Source organism: Furipterus horrens, unplaced genomic scaffold (assembly GCF_987537825.1).
Source record: "Furipterus horrens unplaced genomic scaffold, mFurHor1.1.pri manual_scaffold_2, whole genome shotgun sequence".
Lineage (NCBI taxonomy): Eukaryota > Metazoa > Chordata > Mammalia > Chiroptera > Furipteridae > Furipterus > Furipterus horrens.
The window spans coordinates 64,553,009-64,569,201 of NW_028327172.1; positions in this window are offsets into that span (position 1 = coordinate 64,553,009).

A 16,193-nucleotide genomic window follows, 5' to 3' on the forward strand; every position below is an offset into this window, starting at 1 on the left:
GATAACTTCAATTATTAAAACGGTTTTCTTAGAGAGTCAAAGGAATTGTGCTCTGAGTTGACACACAGGAAAAAGAAACTGACAGCTGTGTGACTGTGACTGTTTGTTGGATTTGTGCTCAGATTACAACTCTGAAGAGCTTTGGATCCGTTCCTTATGATAGCTGTTTAAAAGAGCTGTGCAGGATTTTACCTTGAGGGCTCAATAGAAACTATTTCTTGAATTGCTCAACAGAAGTACATAGTGCTCAGAAATTACCCTGGAGCTAACCAATTACTGGAAATCTGCAAGAAATACCTAAAATTTAAGAGATTGAATCAAGCCGATGCCAAAGGTAATTTTCATTAGTCACTGCTGCCAAATAGTCATAGCAAGTTGCTAAGGTCTAGCTATTTAATTTATTCAAAAGCTATTTATTGAAATCCTGCTCTGTGCCAGCCAATGTTTAGACACAAGAATTCAAGCAAGGAAAGGAGAGATTGTTACAGAAACAGGGGTGTTCCAAAAAACTCCAGAGTTTGTGGCTGGGGGATGGGGAAAAGGAAGCAGCTTTTAGAATGCCTCCACATGCCTGAGGCTGGTGGATAGTGTCTTTTTTTTATGCAAAATGGCTTTAAGGCATCCAAAGCCTCAGGTAGATGGGAGGGGACTTGGACCAGGGGATGCTATGGAGAAAGCACACAAAGCCTGCGTGAGGTTCTGTGAATGGTCAGAACTGGTTACCGCACCCACTGCATCAGAGGATGTAGTCAGGGATTTAAAAATAAGCGGCAGACATTTTAGCCTTGACTCTATGGATTTAATTAAGGCTGAGGCTGAGGCTGAGGCTGAGGCTAACTGTGCGGATTACAAAAGGACTAACTATACAGTTTACAAGGAGGCTGAGAATCCACGAGGTTCTCAATTAAAAGCTGGTGGACCCCATAACACAGACGAGGTCTCCCCAATCAGAATTGAATGATTGGTAGCTACTGGTAAAGCTGAACTGTGTTTGGAAAGTAGGGAAAGGGTTTCTCTGACTTTTCTAAAACCAGCCTGGTTTGGTAGGGGGGAGGCAAGGATATGTGTTTATGGGTGTTTTAAAGAACATAAGACTTAACAACAGAAATCCGCAAATAACTAAATCTATATAACTGTTAAATAAACTATTCTTTTTCTTTTCACCAAACTCTGGTATTAAGAGTTATGATTTTGGCGGCGGGCAATCGGGCCCCTAACTAAAGAGCCCGTGGGTTTGTTTTCAATTGGAGCAGCCTAGGGGTTCTGTAACAAGATGAAAATTCCTGTCATCATGGATAAACTCTTCAACAATAGCTATTTTTTGAGATGCAATTTTATTTTATATTAGTTTCATGCATACAGCATAGGGTTAGACAATTATATAATTTAAAAAGTGATCCCCTAATAATTCAAGTATCCATCTTGCACCATACATAGTTATTACAATATTATTGGCTATATCCTTGATGCCGAACTTTATATCCCATGACTACCTTGAAACTACCAGTTCCTTCACATTTTCACCCATTTCACAACCCCCTCCCTTCTGGCGACCATCAAAATGTTCTCTGTATCTATGAGTCTGTTTTTGTTTTGTTTGTTCATTTATTTTGTTCTTTATAGTCTACATATAAGTCAACTCATGCAGTATTTGTCTTTCTCTGACTTATTTCACTCAGCATAATGCCCTCTAACTCCATCTATGTTGCCACGTAGACTATTACTCTAGTTTCAGGCACATTGTTGCCAAATTAAGATGTCATTCTTTTTTTTTATGGCTAAGTAATATTCTATTGTATATATGTTCCACATCAGAGAAGGAAAACTCTGACTCCAAAAAACCTCCGCTGCCTTGCGGCATACCTCTTCAGGGGAAAGGCTAAGGGAGTAAACCCCGACAGAAAATCCAGAGCCGGAGTCCCTAAGGTGGTTTGACGTTGTAGTCAACACCGGCAACTCCTGCGGCGCACCTGAACCCAAGCTGTATCGACTCCGTCTTTCCCTTGGACCCTTCAGCTGCGAAGAGAGGGAGGGTCTGCTGCATGGGCAACAGCAGACCCTCCATATTACCCTGCCCAGGCTCTGTAGCTTCAGCGTCATCACAAGATGTCGATTCAACATGGGAGGAGACAGATACCATGTCACTCCCGAGTCGGACTGCACAGCCATTCTCGGCGGTGCAGATAGACTCTTAAGAAGCTACACCATCGTCTTTCGAGACGGACGGCTGCCGACGATATGTTCCACAACTTGTTAACATACCTATTTAATGGGTACTTGGGTTGCTTCCATATCTTGGCTATTGTAAACAACATTCAATAAACATAGTGGTGAATATATCTTTTCTGATTAGTGTTTTGGGTTTCTTTGCCTATAGACCCAGAAGTGGAAAGCTGGGTCATTAGGCAGTTCTGTTTTTAGTTTTTTGAGGAACCTCCATACTATCTTCCATAGAGGCTGCACCAAGCTACACTCCCACCAACTATGCCTAAGGGTTTTCCCCTCCATATCTCTAAAACCACAGTGAGATATACCTGACCCCTGTCAGACTGCCTATTATCAAGAATAGTTATTTGAAGGTACTGTCACCAGAAGCTGGTGTAAGTAGATAACTCACTAATGGCAGCAGCTGTGCCCTAGGGATTGATGGATGGTGTGCACTGACAGAAACACCTATGGAGGGAAGCCAGAAAATTCTTCACTATCCCAATATAAAACATCTTGATGTTCAGAGAGAAAAATAGAAGTCATTAATTTTTAAACATAAGCTCTTATTTTTCTATAAGAAAAGTTATGATTTGATTCCTGTGTCTACTCTAATTCCTCACATCTATGTCCAGGCTTCCTTTCTTACATTACTTATCACTTTAAAGCATATATTATGGTTAACTTTTCTTGTAGGGAAGATAAATTAAAATTTTTAAATTTGTCATCATTGCTAGAAAATCTATATATAAATATACCCACGCTTTACTAAGAAATCTAAAATAGTTTGTTAAAAGTTGGGTGACTCATTAGAAACATTCTTTTCCCATGGCTTCTTGCTGTATTATTTTGACCTTTGAGGGACTCTCTAGTATTTTTTGACATCTTTTAGTATTCATTATGATACGTTAAAGTGATGCTAAGCATTGAAGAGAGCATGAAAATATTTGTGGGATGAAAATGTACTCGAATATCTCTAAGGGAAGCTGAATGTCTGGGCAAAATGAGAATGTTGTCGGCAGCCGTCCGTCTCGAGAGACGATGGTGTAGCTTCTTAAGAGTCTATCTGCACCGCCGAGAATGGCTGCGCAGTCCGACTCGGGAGTGACACGGTATCTGTCTCCTCCCGTGTTGAATCGACATCTTGCGATGACGCTGGAGTGTCCTCTCCAGTGAAGCTGAAGCTACAGAGCCTGGGCAGGGTGATATGGAGGGTCTGCTGTTGCCCATGCAGCAGACACCCCCTCTCTTCGCAGCTGAAGGGTCCAAGGGAAAGACGGAGTCAATACAGCTTGGCTTCAGGTGCGCCGCAGGAGTTGCCGGTGTTGACTACAACGTCAAACCGCCTTAGGGACTCCGGCTCCGGATTTTCTGCCGGGGTTTACTCCCTTAGCCTTTCCCCTGAAGAGGTATGCCGCAAGGCAGCGGAGGTTTTTTGGAATCAGAGTTTTCCTTCTCTGATGTGCCCTGACTGGAAGATTGAACCAGCGACACTTAGCTCGCAGACCGACGCTCAATTCACTGAGCCAAACCAGCCAGTTGCCTGCATTTTATAGGCTTATTGATAATAGCTTCAGATGAAGAGCATGGACTTTGAGATCAGTCTGCTTGGTTTTCAACATTTATTGCTTATGTGCTCTTAGAAAATTGCTTATCTCTATTCTACAGATGAAGGAATTGAGGCTCAGAGAGATCATTTTTGGTATCTACCCTGTAGGTTGTCAGGAGACTCAAATAAAGTAATGCATGTAAAGCACTTAGCGTACTGCCTACAGCCTAGTAAGCATATATAGATGTTTAGTGATGATAATATTATTCTTTTTTTAATTTTTTTATTTTTTATTATTTTTTATTTTTATTATTTTTTATTTTTGGTTTTTCAATTACAGTTGTCCCATTTTCCCCCAATTTCTCTCCCCCACCCAACCCACCCCCTCTCCCACAATCATATCCCTCCCCGTTGTCCATGTCCATGAGTCATTTATACACGTTCCTTGACTAGACCCTTCCCTTACTTATCCCCCTTCTCTCCCTCTCCCCTCCCCCCTATTGACTGCTATTCTGCTCTTTGTTCTATTTAGTTCCTTTGTTTGTGTTCTTTAGTTTCCTGTATTAGGTGATGTCATATGGTATTTTTCTTTCTTTGCCTGGCTTATTTCACTAAGCATAATTCTCTCTAGTTCCATCCATGTTGTCCCAAATGGCAGGAGTTCCTTATTTCTCTCTGCTGCATAGTATTCCATTGTGTAAATGTACCACAGTTTTTTGATCCACTCATCTACAGATGGGCACTTAGGTTGTTTCCAGCACTTGGCTCTTGTAAATAGTGCTGCTGTGAACATAGGGGTGCATAAGTTCTTTTGAATTGGGGTTTTAGGATTTTTCGGGTGTAATCCTAACAGTGGAGTCACTGGTTCAAAAGGCAGTTCTATTTTTAGTTTTTTGAGGAAATTCCATACTGTTTTCCATAGCAGCTGCACCAGTCTGCATTCCCACCAGCAGTGCACCAGGGTTCCCTTTTCTTCGCATCCTCGCCAGCACATGTTGATTTGTTGATGATGGGCATTCTGACCGATGTGAAGTGGTTGGTATCTCATTGTGGTTTTTATTTGAGTCTCTCTGATGGCTAGTGATGTTGAGCAGTTTTTCATGTGTCTACGGACCTTCTGTATGTCCTCCTTGGAGAAGTGTTTGTTCAGGTCTTTTGCCCATTTTTTAATTGGGTTGTTTGTTTTCTCGTTGTTGAGTTGTATAAGCTCTTTATATATTTTGGAGATCAGTCCCCTGTCTGAAGTATCATTGGCAAATATGTTTTCCCACATGGTCGGTTTCTTTTTCATCTTGCTGATATTTTCTTTTGCTGAGCAGAAACCCTTTAGTTTGATGTAGTCACATTTGTTTATTTTTTCTTTTATTTCCCGTGCCTTAGGAGAGGTATCTGTGAAAATATTGTTACGTGGGATATCTGAAATTTTCCTGCCTATGTTTTTCTCTAGGACTTTTATGGTATCACGACTTACATTTAAGTATTTGATCCATCTTGAGTTTATTCTCATGTGTGGTGTAAGTTGGTGGTCTAGTTTCATTTTTTTGCACGTCCCTGTCCATTTCTCCCAGCACCATTTGTTAAAGAGGCTCTTTTCACTCCATTTTATGTTCCTTACTCTTTTATCAAATATTAGTTGACCGTATATTCCTGGATTAATTTCTGGACTCTCTATTCTGTTCCATTGATCTATATGTCTGTTCTTATGCCAATACCAGACTGTTTTGATCACAGTGGCTTTGTAGTATTGCTTGATTGTGATTCCTCCTGTTGTGTTCTTCTGTCTCAAGATTGCTTTTGCTATTCAGGGTCTCTTTTGATTCCATATGAATTTTTGGAGTGTTTTTTCTAGGTCTGTGAAATATGTCATTGGTATTTTAATAGGGATGGCATTGAATCTGTAAATTGCTTTGGGTAGTATGGCCATTTTGATGATGTTGATTCTTCCTATTCAAGAACATGGTATTTGCTTCCATTTATTTGTATCTTCCCTAATTTCTTTCTTCAATGCTATGTAATTTTCAGAGTACAGGTCTTTTATCTCTTTGGTTAAGTTTATTCCTAGGTACTTTATTTTTCTTGTTGCTATAGTAAATGGTATTTTCTTTTTTGTCTCTGTCTCTGATATTTTATTGTTGGTGTACAGAAATGCCTTAGATTTCTGTATATTTATTTTGTACCCTGCTATTTTGCCAAATTCACTTATTATATTGAGTAGTCTTTTAGTGGAATTTATAGGGTTTTCTATGCATACTATCATGTCATCTGCATAAAATGACAGTTTTACTTCTCCTTTCCCGATTTGGATGCCTTTTATTTCTTTTTCTTGTCTGATTGCTGTGGCTAGGACTTCCAACACTATGTTGAAAAGGAGTGGAGAGAGTGGACAACCTTGTCTAGTTCCTGAGTTCAGGGGGAATGCTTTCAGTTTTTGTCCATTGAGTATGATGTTGGCTTCAGGTTTCTCATATTTGGTCACTAAAAAGTCTTTGTGTACTTCCAACTGCAGCTCAGGGAGCCACCCCAGACAGAAATCCCATCTCATCCCTTTTTTCTCCACTATCCTCACCAAACAGGTCACTCCTAGATGGTTTTCTCTAATCCAGCATTGCCAAGGCTCAACTCCTGCCAGTGTCCAGCTGCTCACCGAGATGTTCTGTCTGCAATCAGTCCAAACTACAGACGGGTCTTGGGAGCCAGAAAGCACAGCCTCCCCTCACTCCTCCACCATCTTCTCCTGACTGATTATTAATTTTAACATCCATATAACCTTGTACATATGACTTTTTGTGTATAATATATCAATCAAGTTTCACTGAGTGTTCTCTGTGTGCTAAGCATAGCAGAGAGATCATGTTAATTTAGCATAGACAGTAAAATCTGCCCCAACTTCAAGATGAGTTGATGGGTGCAGAATACAGAGAGATTGATAGAAAGTTCTTCCTTCATGTCAATGGCTCCCTAAGAGTAAGGATCTCTTATAAAGGCATCTGACTGATATGTCAGTTAGCTTATGTCTATTTACAAGTTACAGAAAACCCAAAACTCACTGACTAAAGCCAAAACAAAAACAAAACCACAATTAAATATAGAAAATTTATGGACTCATTTAATTTAAAATTCTGTAAAGCATAATTCAAGGGTTCAAATTAAGTCCTTGAAAAATCTGTTTTTCTCTGTCATTTCTGCTTTTTAATTTATTGGCTTTATTCTTTGTTCCATAGTATATAAAGAAGGCTACAAAATAGCCCCCAGCATCCCAGATCTATATCCTTCCAGATAAAGTTGATAGAAAAGGGCACTCTCTTCCCAGTATTCCTAAACAAGTCAGTTACTGTTACTGTGGCTAGGGGTATTTGAAATCCAGATGAGCTAGTCCTGAATTATTTATGCAACCCCTGGGATAGTACTGTTGCCAGACAAGGGAAGATAGATGCTCAGCAGGTGAAATAACAAATGTTCATCATAAGGGAGGTATTTAAATCAAAGCTGAACCTGCCATAGATATTATGGACTCTATAATGTAGAGTTAATTATGCCCTGAATGGAACTTGAAATAAATGACCATGAATGCCCTTTTCAACTCTAAAATCTGAGTTCATGATTTCATGATGAGATGGTATTCATAACTGGGTAGCTGTAAGGGGAACAGAAAAAGGAAATAATTTAAAATGGTAATAAGATTCTGGAAGATTTAATACTCTATTCTAAAATTTATCTAATCATACTAAAAATGTGATTGAAGAATTTTTTATCATACTTTTTTTCCATGAGAACAAATACAGAAACATAGACACTGTTTTATTTTAAGGAATCAGTTATGATAGTCACATTAGTTATTGGCAAATCATAGCTTCTCCATGAGACATACAATATTATGTTGAAGATGAATTGTCACAACTCTTCCCTCAAGCATCTCTGAATGTGTCTTTACTTTTAGCAAGAAAACAATAATAATAGCTAACATTTATTGTGTACTTCTTTTGTGGTAGCTGCTGTCCTTAGAGGTTCACATATGTTACTCAGTGAATCCTAAACATAAGCCTATGAATAGAGTAGTATGATTATTCCTGTTTCACAGATGAGAAAACTAAGGAATAGAGAGATTAAATAATAAGTAGTGCAGCTTACAAATTATATAATAATTATGTGATATATATGAGGTCTGTCCCGAAGGTATCCAGCCATGTACTATAAAAAATAGAGACATTTATTAAATAAGATACAAGACACAAGAAACATTGTATATAAGACAATGACACCTCAGTCCCCTTCAAATTAGGCACCTTGGGACCTCACACAGTTCTCCCAGCATCTCTTCCACTGTTCAAAATGCTCTGAAAAATACTTTGTTAGAATCATCATCAGCTGTCTTATTCTATTTTCCTGAATCTCATCGATGATCTGAAATCTCTTCTCTTTCAAAGGTGAGTTTAGTTTTGGGAAAAGCTGTAAGTCACAGGGCACCAAATCTGGGCTGTATGGGGGCTGAGTCACCTGGGTGATTTGATGTTTTACCAAAAACTCTGCAGAAGACATGATGCATGAGCAGGCATGTTGTCATGATTAAGCTGCCAATCACTCATTGCATTGTCCCTGAAAACCTTCTGAATCACAGAGAAATGTTCAAACTTAGTGCAAAATTTGATGCAGATTTGTTGCTCTACATCACATTTTGAATGCAATGGCCACATGGGACACATGCAGACTCAATGGCATCTACCACCCCCACTGACTAGTACAATGAAGTCATCATTGTTCATGCATGTGCATTCCAGTCCACTCTCCTTGGCTGCTAGGTTACATTGATGTTGTGCAAGCCATTCTTGTTATATTAACAATGACTGGACTTTTTCTGAACAGACCTACTATTTTTTTACCTATTTGTAATGCTATTTGATATAGTAGTAGTTGATTGTCCTAGAATAAATAGAAATTTGACTTATGATTTAATTAAAATTGATTTATGTTTTGTCTATTATTTTGATTAACGTTATATTTATTAATATAACACATCAATATATTATATATCATTATTTACAACTGTTTAATTATTTTGTATTCAATAGCTTCACACCAAGAATGCCACAACATATGTTATTTTGTACTCTTTGTGTCTTGTTTATAAATAATTTTGAGAAAATACATTTGGCAAATTAGTTCCTGAATTTTATGAACTGTGCAGAATATTTCTGAAGACAATTAATGTTTGACTGTGGGATACATATGATGTTGAGCTAAAATGGCTTGCAAACAATAGCCTTGTTACTTTTATGTCCTACATTGCCTTTCAGTTCTTCAATCTATTCTTTGTATGCATTCTTGTCGGTTTGATTTTATAACATTCTTTATATTAATATGTAAAAAATTAATATGTAGAAAAGGTTAGGACTTTGGGATTCTTTTGTAAACAAAATCAAAGAGCACACACAGACTTGGGCCAAGTTGTAAAGTCCCAAAAGTTATGACCTAAACAATTTTAATTTGGTAATTGGGTCAAGGGAGGTGCGTGCATGTGTGTGCACAAGTGCATGCATATAGGGGTTTTAAGAAATTGTATTCTTAAGCATTCTATATTTATAGAAAATAACCAACAAAATGGGAGAAGGTGACAATCCAGGAAAACAGGTAGAACCAGTTTCACAGAATACATGTATGATTCTCATAAAAACTGTGATTTAAAACCACAAACTGAAAGATAAATGATGTTTTATTTTTATATCTAGTAAAAGTGCTTGCAGTATAGAGCCTCAAGGGCTTTAATACCTCCAACCCTCTTGAATAAAAAATAATGGTAATTTTCTGGAAAATAGATGAAAAAGACCTTTAAAAAATAATAGATTGCTGATTGCCTGCCATACGCCACAATAAGTGTCTTTCCTATTGGTAGGTATGAGATGTGATAAACTATATGGCAAGTGAGTGTGCTATTTTAGGAGTTTACAATTATTTAAAAGCAAACTGATAATATAGTCAAATTGGGATGGATAAGGCAACAAAAATCTGGATATAAAAAAGGGACTAAATGAGAGTTTGAAGAACTGAAATTCAACTAATATTAATATAAATGCATAAGTAGTCTACATGTGATGGGGCTACTAAAAAGTTTAGATAATGAACCCTCTTTCAATGACATTTTAATTCTTACTTACTGAAATCCTTATCTTAAAGTCTAAAAGTTATTTATAGCAGTGCAAGCTCATCACATAAATGTTTCCCTCTCATTTTTCATCTATAATTGCTAACTGTTCACAATGACCATACATCTTATTTTCTGCCTCTTAGCTTTGGGAACTTCTGCCTATTTTCACACTTTCTTCTGTTGGTTCAATTTCAAAAATTTGCAAATTGACAGTTCTTCATCATGCGTAGCTCCTCTTATTTGCTGCAATAAATGCAAGTAGATATTTAAGCACTGGGTCCAAGGCCAAGAATGAAGCATTATCATCCAGTCTGAAATGTGGCAAGAATAATTAACATCATGAGGATTCCTCCTGTAATCTTTATACTTCAGAATGTCAACTCATTTTTGTTTTGTCCTTGGTACTTCCATTATGTTTTATTTAGAGAAGCAAGTGTGAGAAGTTAAAAGCCATCTGGTTCACACGCTTTTGACAATAGTTGATCTAAAATGTAAGTTCTATACTTTGCTCTCCCTTTCAGACCCAAGTGAGTGAGTCATTTTAAAGGCCACATGTCCTAGAGGAAAACATAGGCAGTAAAATTTCAGATATCCTATGCAGCAATATTTCTGTCAATATTTCCTCTAGGACAAGAGAAATAAATGAAAGAATAAAATAAGACTACATCAAATTAAAAAGATTCTGCATGACTAAAGGAAACATCATCAAAATGAAAAGGGAACCACCTGTATGGGAAACATATTTGCCAATGATACCTCAGACAAGGGTTTGATCTCCAAAATATATAAACAACTCATTGGACTCAACACCAGCAAGACAAACAATCCAATTAATAAATGGGCAAAGGACCTGAACAAACATTTCTCCAAGGAGGACATACAGAGGGCTCATAGGCATATGAAAGGATGCCCAACATCAGTAGTCATCAGATATACAAATTAATATCACAAAGAGATATCACCTCATACCAGTCAGAATGGCCACCATTAACACATCCACAAACAAGTGCTGGTGAGGATCTGGAGTAAAGGGAACCCTAGTGCACTATTGGTGGGAAGGCAAACTGGTGCAGCTGCTGTGGAAAACAGTATGGAATTTTCTCAAAAACTAAAAATGGAACTGCCTTTTGATCCAGTGATTCCACTACTGGGATTATATATGAAGAATCCTGAAACATCAATTCAAAAGAACCTATGCACCCCTATGTTCATAGCAGCACTATTTACAATAGCCAAATGCTGGAAACAGCCTAGCTGCCCATCAGTGGATGAATGAATAAAAAAAACTGTGGTACATTTACACAATGGAATACTATGCAGCAGAAAGAAAGAAAGACCTTGTACCTTTTGCGACTGCATGGATGGAACCAGAGAGTATTATGCTTAGTGAAATAAGCCAGGTGGTGAAAGACAAATACCATATGATTTCACCTAATACAGGAACCTAATGAATAAAACAAAGAAATGAGCAAAATAGAACCAGAGGCATGAGAACAAGGAACAGACTGACAGTGACCAGAAGGGAGGAGGAAGGAGGAGAAACAGGGAAGAAGGGGAATGATCTAGTTAAAGAACCAGTATAAATGACCCATGGACATGGACAACAGGGTGGGGATTGACTGTGGAGGGGGGTGGGTAGGACAGGGGAGAGCAATAGGGAAAAAGTGGGACAACTGTAATAGAACAATAATTTTTAAAAAAGAAATGAAAAAAGATACAAATAAATGGAAAGTCATCCTCCCCCAAATTAAAAACTTTTATGCATCAAAGAACATTATCAAAAAAGTGAAAAGACAACCTATTGAATGTGAGAAAACATTTGAAAATTATATGTCTGATAAGGATCTATTATCCAGAGTATATAAAGAGCCCTTACAACTCAACAATGAAAAAAGGCCCAGACAAACAAATTTTAAAATGGGCAAAGGACTTGAGTAAACATATCTCTAAAAAGATATAAAATGGCCAACCAGCATATGATAATATGCTTAACATCACTAGGTAAATGCAAAACAAAACCATAATTAGATACCACTTCGCACCCACTAGGATGGCTATAATAATAACACAAAAATGAAATTAGTAAATGTTGACAAGGATGTGGAGAAATTGAAACCCCTATATATTGCAAATAGGAATGTAACATGGTATAGCCACTGTAGAAAATCATTCGGTGGTTCCTCAAAAAGTTAAAAATAGAATTACCATATGACCCAGCAATTCCATTCTTAGGTATAGCCACTCACTCCTCCTAAAATAGAAAACAAATACTCAAACAAATGTGTACAGGAATCTTTACACAGTACTATTCACAATAGCTGAAAGGTGGAAACAATCAAAATGTCCATTAATGGGTGAATGGATAACCAAATGTGGTTTATGCATCCAATGTATTATTATTCAGCAATAAAGAGGAATGAAGTATCTATATCTACTAAAATATGAATGAATCTCAAAAATGTTCTGCTAAGTGAAAGAAGGCAGAAATAAAAGGTAATATAATGTATGATTCCATTTATATGAAATATCCAGGATAGGTAAATCCATAGAGATAGAGAATGTTTAGATTGAAGAAGGGAAGATGAGGAGTGCCTGCTTAATGGGTATGGGGTTTCCTTTTGGGTTAATAAAATGTTTTGGAGCTTGATATGATACTATGAATATCTGAAAGGCCATTTATTGTGCACTTTAAAATTCTTAATTTTACATTATAAAAGTTTCACCTCAATAAAAAAGCACTAGACACTGTTTTATAGGTAAAAAAAAAAAATCAAAATTGATTTGAATTATTTTAATTAGCACTAGAATTAAAATTAAGATACTCAGATGAAGGGTACATGGGATCTTTCTGTTATAATTTCTTACAACTGCATTGTATCTATACTTATCTCAAAATAGAACATTTAATTAAAAAATGATCAGGTTTTATTGCAAAACTGAGAGATGGTTTAAATGTTGAGATATAATCACTAGACACTTAGGATTTAATAAATTTATGTATTTTCTATTTATTTAATGTACACACACCACTTAACATATATCAGGCACTTGCCTGACTGAATTACAAATATTAACTTAGTAAATTGCTATTTTTAATAGCCAGTGCCTTGAACAGTGCTTGACACTTAGCAATTGCTAAATAGGTATTTGTTTAATGATTAGATAATACTTTTCCTAAATTGCTCTCACTGCTGGATAAATTTCCACTGTCTAGGTTTCACTAGATTTTAAGCAATTTTATATCTTTGAGTTTTCCTAAAAGCAAAACCTCAGATTAGAAGGTGGGAGCACAGCAAGAAGTAATGAAGGAGCACAGGGAATGACTGAGGAAAAATGAACCCATGTTACGATGAATCATTGAAGTTAAGGCTGGTGAAATTTTGCAAGAACCTCTGAGAAACATCAGAATGTCTCTTAGAACTATTGATCCAAGGGACAGGAGGTCAGGGCACTCCTCTGCCAGCTCCCTTGCCCCACTGATTGTGTGCCTCTGGGCTTTTAACTCCCCCCACACTCTTGGGCTGCACATTTGCAAGGCTGAACAAGTTCCTTGGCTTTGAAAAAGGCGTGGTTAGAAATGTACATACTTAAGATGGGATGTTGGCAGCTTGCACAGACCAGTCCATCACAAATGAAGCTGGAAGCAGATGTGGACTGTGAGGATAAAAGGCAGGCAAGCAAAAGTATTTGCTATACCCAATGAATATAATTTTTAATTTAGTAAAAAATTTTAAATGATGATCAAAGGAAATGCCATAAATTGTGCATTTGCACAATTATAGCTATTACAAACTGAGTCATTAAATATCTACAAGTCAGTGTTCATTTTCAGAAATGAGATTGCCTCAATGGATTGTAGAAATATTTATGTTAATAGACACAATGTATATAAACTGTTTACCCTTAGGTTAAAAAACTTCTGTTACTTGCTGTTCTTTTCTACCCACTCTTTCATACTCCAGCTTTTCTGTTTCTGGCTGACTGTTCTCAAGTGTCTGTGTTTACTGAACAACAATACAAACATTTCTATAAATGGTCTTTGCTTCTCTAGAAAAAATTTGTTTTTTTCAGAATATCAGTAGTGGGTATTGTGATTGCTTAAATTTTAATGGAATGCTTATGACTGGTTTGTTCTCTGATATCATTAGTGGGCCTGTGACCCACCTGGCATTTGTAATACAGCATTTTCTCAGAAATCAGCCATAAGATGTGGAGTTACTAAGAGAAAATGAATGTACAACTTCACCAAAGAGCACATTAGTGCAGATGTAAAATTGTCTTTATTTTTAAAACATTAGCCATATTTCATTTATTTTTAATCACAGTATACTGTCCTCTGAATATGACAAGTAGAAAGTAATAAAATTTTCAGTAGAAAGAAACCTGAATATCTCTCTCATTCTTTTTTGCAATCTTCCAAGTTTCAGAGAAGCTTCATTGGAAATAATGGGGGAAGGCATGGGGTGGTTCACCTGGGGGTAAATGTATCATGGGTTACAGGGGTGGGTGGGGACTTGTCTTAGTTGGGGATAAAAATCATGAAGGTAATTTGGGGATAGGATGTGGCAATCTTGAGAGAGTAAAGTAATTTGGGAGGCTGATTTGGGGAGTCTCTGCAGATTTTGTACCTATAGACTATACAGGCTGGAAGACTACCTTGAAATGAGGACATGTCTTACTTCTAAAAGTAAGAATAATTTTTATTTGTAGTATTTCAAGTAGAGCTTATCCCTCCAGGAATGTTGTGAGAGCAGCTTGACAATGCATATTATTCTAATTGAATTTAGAAAATTTTCTTGATTAATTATTAAAAACTTGGCTGGTTAGGACCAGGTGGAGTCATAGGAACACTGAAGCATCCTAATACTTCCTTAAAGGATAAAGAAAAAGAGATGATCAATTACCAATGTCTGCTTTCTCAAACCGAGATGATAAGATCAGATTGTGCCTCTTTTTTTTAAAAGCAACTTTACTGAGATGATTTTACTTCTGTGTGAAATCTAAAATAGTCAAACCGTAGAAGTCGAGAGTAGAATGGTGGTTGCTAGGAGTGGAGAGGTGGGAAAGAGTGGAATGATGAGATGGTCAGAGGGTACAGAGTTTCAGTTATATAAAATAAATGAGTTCTGGACATTTAATGCACAGTATGGTGATGAGCTAGTTAACAATACTGTATTGTATGCTTGAAATTTGCTAAGAGGACAGATTGTGCTTCTTCAACTTGAAATTCAATCTTAGCTTGCCACAGAACATGGCTGAGGCTAGTGAGTCTCTCTTCATTACCTCAGTTTACACTTGGCCCTTCCTTGTCCTGCTTTTCCTCTCTGTTGATTCTTTGCTTATGTAAGGTTTATTGATTTCACATGTTACCTGACATAGTCTACATTCTCTTGTTTTAGTCCAAGAGATGAGGAGTCCTGATTTGTCATGTGTATGTTCAATAAAAACAACAGCCCACGGTATCTTCTTCTTGATTGAATGTTCTCATCCTAACATGCATATTTCATTGCTTTTATTTTGTGTACATTTTTATATCCAAACACTAAAATGATCCAGGTGTGAAAATGCCATTCTTTACAAGGAAGTAACAATGTTGTTCATGAGCTTAGATCTACTTTTCTTTAACCCTATCCCATTCTTAATGTTACCTGGGACTGTGTTAGTCTCTCAGAGCCCTGTCCCTGGATAAACTTCCTTCTGAAGCTGGAACTTAGTAGCCTGTCCTTCTGGGGAACTGCCTGGGCAATTGGGCTTGTCTCATGCTGGGGCTGTCTCTCTTTGTAATGATTCTTGGTTGTGAAAGCAAAAAAGCAGGAATATGCCCTCGAAGTATTTTTGTACACAGTGAAGGGAGGTATTCTTCTTTTGAGGAACTTAGTATTTTCTTCAGTTCACTTATAATTAAGATGCTTAAGGAAGTGTGCAGTGTATCTAAGTTATCTACCCTACACTGGATCACTAAAGTGTACTTCTGTATGTTTCTCCATCCTGTCTCATTATATATTTTTATTACACACATAACACAGCAATTATAGCAGCAATAATGGTTAATATTTATTGAGAGCTTACTATTTTTACAGGTACTATGTTGAGTGTTTTATGCCAGATGTTTCATTTAATGATGAAACTACTCCCAGGAGTTAGATTAGTATTTCCCCATCTTTAATCAAAGGTTTTCTTTTTTCTGCCAGAATCACTCAACTAAGAAGGCAGTAGAATTTGAATTCCGTACTGATTCCAAAGACGAAGTTATTTACATTCTAGTTGGGAGGACATACACTATATTACAATGATTAATTC